We start from the raw sequence: 11,780 nt of genomic DNA on the forward strand, positions 1-11,780 counted from the left end.
ACTGTAGCACACTACATTGGAGCAACAGCAAGAAGAAACCATATCTATCTTTTTTTGGGTTTCATAACGACCCTGAGAAGTGTGAACCACTACATAACATAACAGTTTACTTATTATTTTCTCCTACTAACCTACATATATTTACTTGGGAACGTCTTATTCATTAAGTACAAAACGCTGCCAGTAAACAGCATAAGACTGAACTTCTGCAGAAAGCCGTCACACATCTGCTCAAAAACACTTCCCGCCAAATCAGTGAATCTGGAACATAGGAAACTTATATGGAATACAATGCCTGCATTATATAACGTAGCAGATAAACCATCACAACTGTAGCTGAAAGAAAAACCACACTGGTTTGATAATAAAAGAATAAAAGGAATAAAACTGTTTCCCAATAAAGAACAAACCAATCCCAAAATTGTTGCTGCATCTGACCCACAAACGCCAAGAATCTTCAACACATTCGCTTTTGAAGCATCAGCAGTTACATTTACAAATATATTTATCTATTAGAAAGTCGAGTGAAGTTAAGACTGTGCGAAACATTAGGCTCCCTACAAAGTTGTTACATGTCAAGGGAAGCGCCTGTCATAATAAGAACAGACAACAAAAGAAATACATACCTCACATGCATGAAATATGTGTTGATATTCTCTTGTTTTCAGCAGAATAATCTGCAGTTGTACACATATTTGAAAGTATTTCTTCATCACTATGTCGTAGCTCATGTCAATGAATCAGGGATATTCGCTGTTTTTAGATCGATTTCATGGTAATTCATGTCTCTTGATAATTTACTAATGCTTGGAGCGCAAAAATTTAATAACTAATACGTTAATTAAGTCGAAAAATAGTGACAAGCAAACTTTAATTTTACGGCTGCTTTCCTCCAGCTAGTGCCGGTACAGTTATCAGATGGCAACAATTTTCACAGTAGTGAGAGTCCCGGCTGTGTATTTTAGACTGTGGTCAATGTGCCTTCATACACATACGTACCTTTGGTAGTTATGTAAATGATTATAACTGCGAAACCAGTTCACTATTGTTAGCAGACCTGATAAGGCACATAACGATAGTGAACTGCACCAGATCTATACTGATCACTGTGAAGGCACGGAAATGCTGCTTACTCGTGTTGGAAAGCTTCGTCAGCACCTGACTGAGTTTTAAAAATGCCTCATTGTGCGCCTTGGCCAGCTAGTCTATTTGTGCAATATCCAGATTTGTGAGGTTTTCACTTGTCACAGTGACGCAATTTTAGACTGCATGGGAACATGAGGGCAGGCATATTCATCATCAAGGTTCTGATCGACAACCTTTGACCACGCAGTGGATGATCATTGTACTGTGCACCAAGCACATCACAACCCCTCCACATCTGCGCCCGTCGTCTGGTCGGAGGCTATCAGAAGTCAGAGTAGAGAATTACCGTGCCATGCGCAGGCTGCCATTAACAGCACAATACAAATGGCTGCGTTTGGGATTGTACCTTGAGTAGGAAGCATAGCCTGCTAGTGAATGGTGTCGCATCGTGTCCAGTGCTGATTCACGGTTCTGGACTATCCTGGATGATCATACTCTACGAGAATGGTGGTAACCTGAGGAGACGAAGACGCACGGCTCGCGCAAAACTTAGCTTGCCATTTATTCACTTGACATGGTACGAAACGTGGATGAAAGGCGACAGGCACATTCTATATTCCTATATTTAAGCGTTTGGCGTGGTACCCCACTGCAGACTGTTAACAAACGACCCAACATATGGAATAGGTTCTGAAAATGTGTTGGTGGTTTGAAGCCTTCTTAAGAAATGGAACTTAGTAAGTTATACTCGACATTGAATGGTTTCAGAGACGAGGATATCAACAGGACTGCCCCGGGGAACAGTGACAGGACCATTTTTATTCTCTATATGCATAAGTGATCGGATGGACAGGGCGAGAAGCACCCTGTGGCTGATGCTGTGGTGTACGGGAAGGTGATGTTGAGTATACAAGATGAGTATACAAGATGACTTAGACAAAATTCCTAGGTGATGGGTTGAATAACAGCTTTTGTTAAGTGTATAAAATGTAAGTTAATGTAGATGAGTAGAAGAAAAAAATTCGTAATGTTCGAATACATCAATAATGCGGTAAATATGCCAAATTTAAACAGACGCAAAACCTCCAAGACTGGTGATATTTACAGAAGCTCGAAATTTAGCGCGGACTTCCATGTATGATGCTTATTATAGTTTCCACAACGAAACTTTACCTGGAAACTTGGCAAAAAATTCCAAGAGATTCTGGTCGTATATGAAGTATGCTAGCGGCAAGACACAATCGATTCCTTCTCTGCCCGATAGCAACAGAGATACTATCGAAGACAGTGCCGCCAAAGCAGAGTTACTAAACACAATCTTCCGTAACGTCTTCACAAAAGAAGACGAAGTAAATATTCCAGAATTCGAATCAAGAACAGCTGCCAACTTCAGTAACGTAGAAGCAAATATCCTCGGAGTACTGAAGTTACTTAAATCACTTAATAAAAGCAAGTCTTTTGGTCCAGACTGTAAACCAATTACGTTCCTTTCGGAGTATGCTGATGCAATAGCTCCATACTTAACAATCGTTTACAACCGTTCGCTCGACAAAAGATCAGTACCCAAAGACTGGAAAGTTGTACAGGTCACACCAATATTCAAGAAAGCTAGCAGGGGTAATAGTCTAAATTACAGGCCCAAATCATTAACGCCGATATGGAGCAGGATTCTGGAACATATATTCTGTTCGAAAATTATGAATTACCCCTAAGAAAACGGTCTATTGACACATGGTCAACACGGATTTAGAAAACATCGTTCCTGTGAAACACAAGTAGCTCTTTACTCGCACAGGTGTCGAGTGCTTTTGACAAGCGATTTCGAATTGATTCCGTATTTCTGGGTTTCCGGAAGGCTTTTGACACTTTACCACATGAGCGAGTTGTAGTGAAACTGCGTGCTTATGAAATATCGTCTCACTTATGTGACTGGATTCGTTATTTCCTGTCGGAGAGGTCACAGTTCGTAGTAACTGACGGAAAGTCATCGAGTAAAACAGAAGTGATTTCTTGCGTTTTCCAAGGTAGTATTAGAGGCCCTTTGTTGTTCCTTATCTATATAAACGATTTGGGAGATAATCTGAGCAGACGTCTTAGGTTGTGTGTGCATGACGCTGTCGTTTATCGACTAGTAAAGTATGAGTATGTAGCGTAAAAACAATTTGCAAAACGATTTAGCAAGATATCTATATTGTGCGAAAATCGGCAATTCTCCCTAAATAAGTGTGAGGTCATCTACATGAATGCTAAAAGAAGTCCGTTAAACTTCGGTTACACGATAAGTCAGTCTAATCTAAAGGCCATAAATACCTAGGAATTACAATTACGAACAACTTAAATTTGAAGGAACACGTAGAAAATGTTTTAGGGAAGGCTAACCAAAACAAGCACTCCGTCTTCAGGCCACAAGTGGCCCATCGGGACCATCTGACCGACGTGTCATCCTCAGCTGAGGATGCAAATAGAAGGGCGTGTGGTCAGCAGTCCGCTCTCCCGGTCGTTATGATTGTTCTCTGTGACCGGAGCCGCTACTATTCGGTCGAGTAGCTCCTCAATTGGCATCACGAGGCTGAGTGCATCCCGAAAAATGGCGACAGGGTATGGCGGCCCGGTTGGTTACCCACCCAAGTGCCGGCCACGCCCGACAGCGCCTAACGTCAGTGATATGACGGGAACTGGTGTAGCCGCTGCGGCAAGGCCGTTGCCAACGCTAACCAAAGACTGCGTTTTATTGGTAGGCTGTAATGATCTACTATGGTGGCGGCCTATATTACACTTGTCCTCGCTATTTTAGAATAACGCTGCGCAGTGTAGGATCCTTACCAAATAGGCATGACGGAGTACATCAAAAAAGTTCAAAGAAGGGCAGCACGTTTTGTATTATCACAAAATAGGGGAGAGAGGGTAGCTGAAATAGTAATTACGTATATAGATAGTCTTTTTTCCCTCGCTCTATTTGGTAGTGGAACAGGAAATGTAATGGCTCTGGCTCTGAGCACTATGGGACTTAACATCTATGGCCATCAGTCCCCTAGAACTTAGAACTACTTAAACCTAACTAACCTAAGGACGTCACACAACAGGCAGAGAAAATCCCTGACCCCGCCGGGAATCGAACCCGGGAACCCGGGCGTGGGAAGCGAGAACGCTACCGCACGACCACGAACTGCGGACATGTAATGGCTAGGAGTGGTACAAGGTACACCCCACCATGCGCCATACAGAGGCTTGTGGAATGAGTATGTAGTTGTCTCATTGCTCTAATGTTGGAAAGACGCAGTGGTGTTACTCCTGACGTCATGGCGTTGGCAGGCCTCGGGTATGACTCCAGGTCAGAGGTAGTACTGACTGAGGGAACTGTGGCGGCACAGCGGTACGTCATCGACGTCTTGCATCTTCATGTGTTACCTGTCATGGGACAGCAAATGGTTCAAATGGCTCTGAGCAGTATCGGACTTAGCATCTGAAATCATCAGTCCCCTAGAACTCAGAACCACTTAAACCTAACTAACCTAAGGACATCACACACAACCATGCCCGAGGCAGGATTCGAACATGCGACAGTAGCAGTCGTACGGTTCCAGACTGAAGCGCCTAGAACCGTTCGGCCACCGCGGCCGTCCATGGGACAGTACCTTAATACCATTTCAACAGGGCAGTGCTTGTCCATCCACGGCACATGTCTATGAACTATCTGCGTGATGCTGAGTCACTCCTGTGGCCAGCAAGATCTGTCTCCAGATCGGGCATCAACGATGTCCGAGTCCCAGTATCCAGCACGTCAGGGACCAGTTACGACATTTACAGGTCACCTTTCGCCAGGAAAGGATACAACGGCTTTGTGACATCCTTTTCCACCAACAAGTCCATGCATCCATGTCAGAGTGAGTGCAACGTTATACTGATGTGCTGGCTCATACTGCCAAGTTCTTTTTAAATTTGACTCGAAGTTCTATCACCGAAATAAGGTCAAATACCTTCACAACCAGTGAAGTTTCATTTCGTTTGCTCCTTATTTCCTGGATGCTTCATGATATTTGGCAGAAAGTGCATTTTCAGTGTCTTCTCGTATATGTTCATTACGTACGCAACAATTCGTCAACGCATATTGGAGAATAAGACAGAGAATTAATTTTGACGTTGTCGATTCATTCATCCTATCACGCACCCAAACTGGTTTAGCGCGAATGCAGAAATGTTGTAAATTGTCTGTATGGCTTCTCAGCTCAGCACGAGTTACATGGCGTATGGAATGATCCCACTCGACCCTGCTGCTTCTGGCCATATTTACGTTTAACCTGTGGATCGATCTATCTTTCTTCTCAGTATCTAGAAATTTTGCCGCTCCCAACAGTCTATCCATTAGCGGGGAGTTAAACTCTAATCCACTTTTCTTTCGTGATTTTCTTTAAATAACAGATCGTTAGTGAAGAGTCTGAAGATAGCAACTGTTCGATAGGCTATTTCAAGAATCTATGAGCGACTCGCTCTAAGGTACTCTTCCAAAATCTTTCAGAAACGCCTCACACAAATACTGCTTCGTTCCTGTACGGGTACGGAATGCTAGACAACTAGGACTCAGATAAGCAAATCGTCACTTTCAAAATAAGCTTTGTTAATTAACTTGGGAGATAAGAGAAGCCATGTCTGCAGCAGCATGTCTCATTAACAGACAAACAATTTAGCTATCGTCTATAATCGAGATTACGAATGATTTAATTTCCAAATTTAAAATGACGCCACTGTTAACCATTTTGGTGCAGTACGCCGTCGACCTTGTGTATTACGGGATTTATTACGTATGTAAAGTTATATAACAACGTCATTTTAGGTATAATGAGTGGGATGCCCTAAGCATTGATGGTCAGCAATGAGCTTAACTAACAGAGTGCTGAATTACGTCACCAGTGATAATTTCGTTGAACTATTCCATTAACACTCTGTGCCATCGAACTTCCCTTGCTTGTCATTTTCCGAATAATGCGTGAGTAGGACAACCTCCACATTGCTTGTTACATGCACGTTATGTCAGAAATCAGTAATTCAAACAACATACTTAATGCTATATGGAATGTAGTAAATCGAGACACAGGACAACAAGTCACAGAACAGTATAACGTCACTATTAACTTAAATGGAAGAGCTAGAAACGATCAATTTCAGGTAGCAGATAAATTTAGTAACCATTTCTTAAATGTGGTACAAACTACAGCGACAAACAGCTGAAGAGAAAAATCAAAAGTGAATGTTGAATAGGCAAGTAACATAAAATTCTATCATATGGATGTCTCGCCCACTTCTCTCTCTGTTATTAAGACAATATTTCAGGGTGATTCAGCTGCCTCTATGGAGGTCGTTTTACGCAACCCGCATTGTTATATCAGGCCTTCAAAAGCCACGCGTGAGATTTTCATATTCTCTCACTCGCTACCGGCCAACTATTAGTGCTACTTCTCTTCTTCTGCTCGGCGATCACAGGCCCTGTAGACCACGCGCTGCATCAACTATCTGCTTCCACCGCCTTCTATCCCTCGCAGTCTCTCTCCACCCTACGGAAATTCCTAATGCTGCGATGTCCTTCTCTGTGTCATCTTTCCATCTTGTACGAGGTCGGCACAATCGTCTTGTTGCCTGGAGATTTCCTTCAGATGCATTTTTGGTGATTCTGTTGTTTTCCATTCTAGTCACATGTCCAGCACATTGGAGTCTCCTACTTTTTAATTTCTGGATGATAGTGGGTTGCTTCATTGGGTGACAAAGTTCATTGTTCTTTCGAATTCTCCATACGCCATTCTCTAGCACAGGTCCCCAGATTTTTCTCATTACTTTTCTTTCGAAAACATTCAGTTTTTTCTTTCATTCTTTGTAAGCGTCCAGCTTTCTGAACCGTACAGTACTATGTGGCAGATGATAGTGTTGTATATCTTCATCTATGTGGTGACTGACAAAGCTTTACTTTTGAGTGGCCGGCCGAGGTGGCCGAGCGGTACTAGGCGCTACAGTCTGGAACCGCGCGACCGCTACGGTCGCAGGTTCGAATCCTGCCTCGGGCATGGATGTGTGTGATGTCTTTAGGTTAGTTAGGTTTAAGTAGTTCTAAGTTCTAGGAGACTGATGACGTCAGAAGTTGAGTAGTGCTCAGAGCCATTTGAACCAATTCAACTTTTGAGTGGGTTGCTTAGTGAGTACAGATATCTTGACCCTGAGGCTATTCTTTCGTTTATATCCATTGTTATGATATTTTTACAGATGAAACGTGATCCAAGGTATTTAAACTGAAGAACTTTTCTGAATTTAGAATGTTTGTCAATTTCAAAGTAAGGATTTGGGTTTATGACTCGACCTATTTCCATATATTCTGTTTTCTCTTGGTTAATCAAAAGCCCCGTTTTGCTGGCACTGTGCCTGAGAGATCTGTACATGTCTTTCAGTCCTTCTTCAGTTTCACTCAGCAACATTATATCATCTGCATAAGCCAGGAGCATTTCTTCACTGTGTTCGAATCGGGGACCATTGTATAAATGTAAATTACTCTCCCGAACCACTTTCTCTAAAATAAGGTTAAAGAGGACACATGAAAGAGAGTCTCCTTGTCGTAAGCCTGTTTTGATTGGAAAGGCGGGGAATATGGATCCTCTGAACTTCACCGCTGCCTGGGAGCTATCCATGCACAGTTGTATCATCCTAATGATTTTACTGGGTATACTAAATTCTCGTAACGTTTTGTAGAGGCTACTTCTGTGGATACTGTCATAGGCTCGCTGGAAGTCCAACAGTCCTACAGAAAGAAAATGAATCTGATACTTTTGTAGGAAATTTGATGTAGTAAAACTCTGTACAGGAAATTTAACGTAGTTAAATTTTGTACGAGCATACCTTTTCATTAGAGGACGTAGTTTTCGAGATACTCAAGAAAAACGTAGAAATGTGACCATCAAACGCGCTCCCACTCCCACACTCAGCCTCAATCGGTCCGGATTTCTGGTATGTTTTTCATGGGACTTCCCCTTACCACTATACGAAAATTTCGCGATTGCACGAATTACTTCCCACATTAGACCTTTTACGACCATCACAGACCGGCATTATTACGCTACCGGCTTTGTCGACCACTTACAAATTGTTAAATTGGCATTTGTCTAAATTTTATGTGGCAATTTTGTGAATTTAAAACGCATAAAAGAAACAGTTACGTAATAGTACTGACTACGAAATCATTGTGTTTGTAAGGGTCAAGTTCGGACAGCACTGTCAACGTAATTAGTTTTAGCGTAACATTTACGAAAGTCTTTTTTTTTCCTTGACTACCATCACGGGCACGTTTAACTGAATAATGTTTAATTTACGCGGAGGAAGCGAGAAATATGAAAATCTCGCCCTTGGTGTTTGAAGGCTAGATATAATACTGCGGATTGTATAAAACGAAATCGGTATGGGCAGCTGAATTACTCGATGCAATCCTCTCAAAAATAAAAGCTCCTCTAGATTTTATGGGATTTCCAACAGACTTCCAAAGACTTGTTGCCATGCAACGACCACTGTTTGTTTCTGAATAATGTAGTGCTTCACTAACTCAAGGGATTAGCCCACAGAGATTTAAATATCCCACTACAACAAAGGTGACGTGAGAGGCGTCAATAACTACCAACCTGATTCGCTACTGACGTCATTTTGCAAAATTTTTGAGAAGATGATGTATTCTAGCATAGTACCACACTAGAGGAAATCTGAATGGAGCGCACAACAGCAACGGCACCTCATGAAACTGCGGTAATACCCATAGCCCCAGTGGCTCTAGCAAATTCCGCTTTCCGACGATTTACTTTCTCAAGCATTCCCGCGACCAGCGAGATCTCCAGATCTGTCTCCGACATAACATGTGTGAGACTACTTCTGACGTTATTTCCGTCTCATCTACAGCTACGTACATGTACATCTACTCGCTCTACGTGGTGCAGGGTACTTTGCGTCTCACTCTCTCTTCACTCCTTTTCTGTTCCAGTCGGAAATGATTGGCTGGAAGTACGATTGAAGGTAAACCTTCGTGTGAGCTCGTACATCAGTAGCTTCATTTTCACGATCCTTTTATGAGATATGTACATAGGAGAAAGCAATTCGTTGGTTGACTCTTCTAGTTACTAACACTCTCGGAACTCTTGAAGCACACTTTGATGCAGAACGGTTCTTTTTCAGCATATGCCATTGGAATTAACTGAGTGGTGCTGTCGCGCTTACTAAATGAATCTTTCCGAAACGGGATGCCCTTTTTTAGATCTTATGTATTTCATCTATCAGTCCTGCGCCCGCGGGAGTCTAAAAGAAGGAAAAGCAACTGGTCTTGATGACATTCCTATACAATTGCTGAAACAATTTAGGTAACAACGTCAAAGAGTAGTTATTCAGAGTTATAAATGACTGCTACGAAATGATAATCAGGGCAGCAGACTTCACACGATGGAAAACCATTACCATACCAAAAATAGGAAGGGTAGTTGACTGCAAATAAATTTTAGAACACCATCAGTTTTATCACATGCATCCAAATTACCCATTAATATAGCAAAATAATAAAATAAAGAGAGGACGATATTGGATTTAGAGAAGGCAAAGGGACGAGAGAATCAATTTTGTCCTTGCGCATGTTATTCGATAGAAGGCTGAATGTGAAGAACTTACATTACCTTGACTGAGCAGAAAAAGCTTTTGGCAATGAGAACCGAGAGTTTCTCTTTAGAACTACAGAAATATAGGACCAAAGCACAAAAATAAATATCAGTAACGTAAAGGAAGAGGCCAACCTTAGGAAAGGAGGTAGATAAGGATTAGCCCCATTCTCATAATTTTGTAATGAATTCATTGTGAAAGCTATTCAGATCGTAGAGAGGAAGACAAAGGAAATAAAAGCCAATGGTGAAAAATACATTCTATTAGATTTGTTGATAACGTCATGATACAAGAGACTGCGAAAAAGAATATTGCATAGACTCTTAAACTATGAAAAATTAAAAGTGAACAAACGGAAAATAAGAATAATGGCAGTGTCCAAAAAATATGGGATAAATAAAAACCAACATGAAAACTGATGCCCTCAGAATTGAACTGGTGAAACAATTTCAAGACACAAAGGAATTAATGATATTAGCTGCCAGCTGGCATTGATTTAAATTAATGTGGATAGTTGGAGAGTATTTGTGCCGGACTGGGAATGGAACCCAGGTTTACTAGGCAGATGCACTGACCACTGCGCTATCCGTACACAGTGATCATCGCAAGTGCACGGTCTACTGTTGCTCGACTCCCACTAGACCCAAATATTCTCATCTTAAGCGCACACTATTAATCTAGTGCCTTTGCCCATTATCCTCATTACTTGCGGCATTTCGCCGATTACTGGAAGAGTTCGAGCCTATTGTGCATATCCAGTGAAGTGATCAATTGGTCGTTCTCACCTTAATGTGTTTGTGGTATCTGTTATTGCCGATAGGTGCGAAGGAACAGACACAATTTCGATCCTGCAGCCATTATGAATCAATCAAGACACAGAGGAATTAATGATATTAGCTGCCACTGGCCATTGATTTAAGTCAATGGGGATAGTTGAAAGTTTGGCCAGAGCGGGTGTCGAACTTGGCTCTACTGCACACTCTTTTTTTAAAAAATTTCCTCTAGGGCTCTTCCACTTCATTCGTTGAACCCCTATCACCCACACTACCCCAAAAATCTGTTTAACCTACAAACAAAAACAACATCTAATGACGCCGCCACTTACCCTGAAAGCTAACTGGAACGGATTTTTACCACCGCTTCATAATCCGGCCACAAGCAAATATGAAACACTTTTCCGATCGTCCTGTAAAAAAGAGACGGAGAAAAGAAAGGGCACAATTTTTTTCCCGCTCCTGGGGAAAAGAGGGAGGGGGGTGCTTTCCGCAGCGGCCAGACACCGAGGTGCCCAATTCATTTTCTCGGTGACTGAGGGTTAAACACCCTGTAAATACTGAAATGTCTCACGTCAATCCATTTTCTGCTGTACCTTCAATCTCTTCTCACACCCTGTGCTCTCCAATGCTCTAAAGGATGCATAAACGCGAGTGTCCTGATTTATGAGTTTGCAACACATCTGTCGGAAAACTTTCCCCATCCAGTCAGAATAGCTGCCAGAAAATTGAAGTGGAAGTTCATTAGATCCAGGGGCATGTGTTTCTCATGTCCCGATACAGAATTATGCACAATTCTTCCAGTGAGACTGCCTCCAAGAACGTGACGTGATGGTTGATGTCATCGGTTCCATCAGATTTGGGAGGAAGCCGGCCTTGCCATTTCAAAGGAACCAACCCGGTATTTACCTGAAGTGATTTAGGGATACCACGGAAAATCTAAATCTGAATGGGTGGACGCCTTCCATATGCGAGTATAGTGTGGAACCACTGCTCCATCTTGCTTGGTAAGAATGTCTCGTCTCCCTGTGCTCTTCCTGAAAGTGGGAGATCTGTAGCACGTCCTCGACGTTATTGTCACGCCGCTGACGAGCCACACAGAGAGCACAGTAATAATCTGTGATGCTGAGGGAGATGATGGCCTGTGTCTCTGCATGCTCCCTGTCTGCAGCAACAATAGACGTGATGAGTCGCCTCATACAATGTCTCCGTTCTCTGATGACGTGATAGAGAGAAGCACGTCCACCTGGGATGGAA

Source organism: Schistocerca piceifrons, chromosome 8 (genome assembly GCF_021461385.2).
Source record: "Schistocerca piceifrons isolate TAMUIC-IGC-003096 chromosome 8, iqSchPice1.1, whole genome shotgun sequence".
Classification (NCBI taxonomy): Eukaryota; Metazoa; Arthropoda; class Insecta; order Orthoptera; family Acrididae; genus Schistocerca; species Schistocerca piceifrons.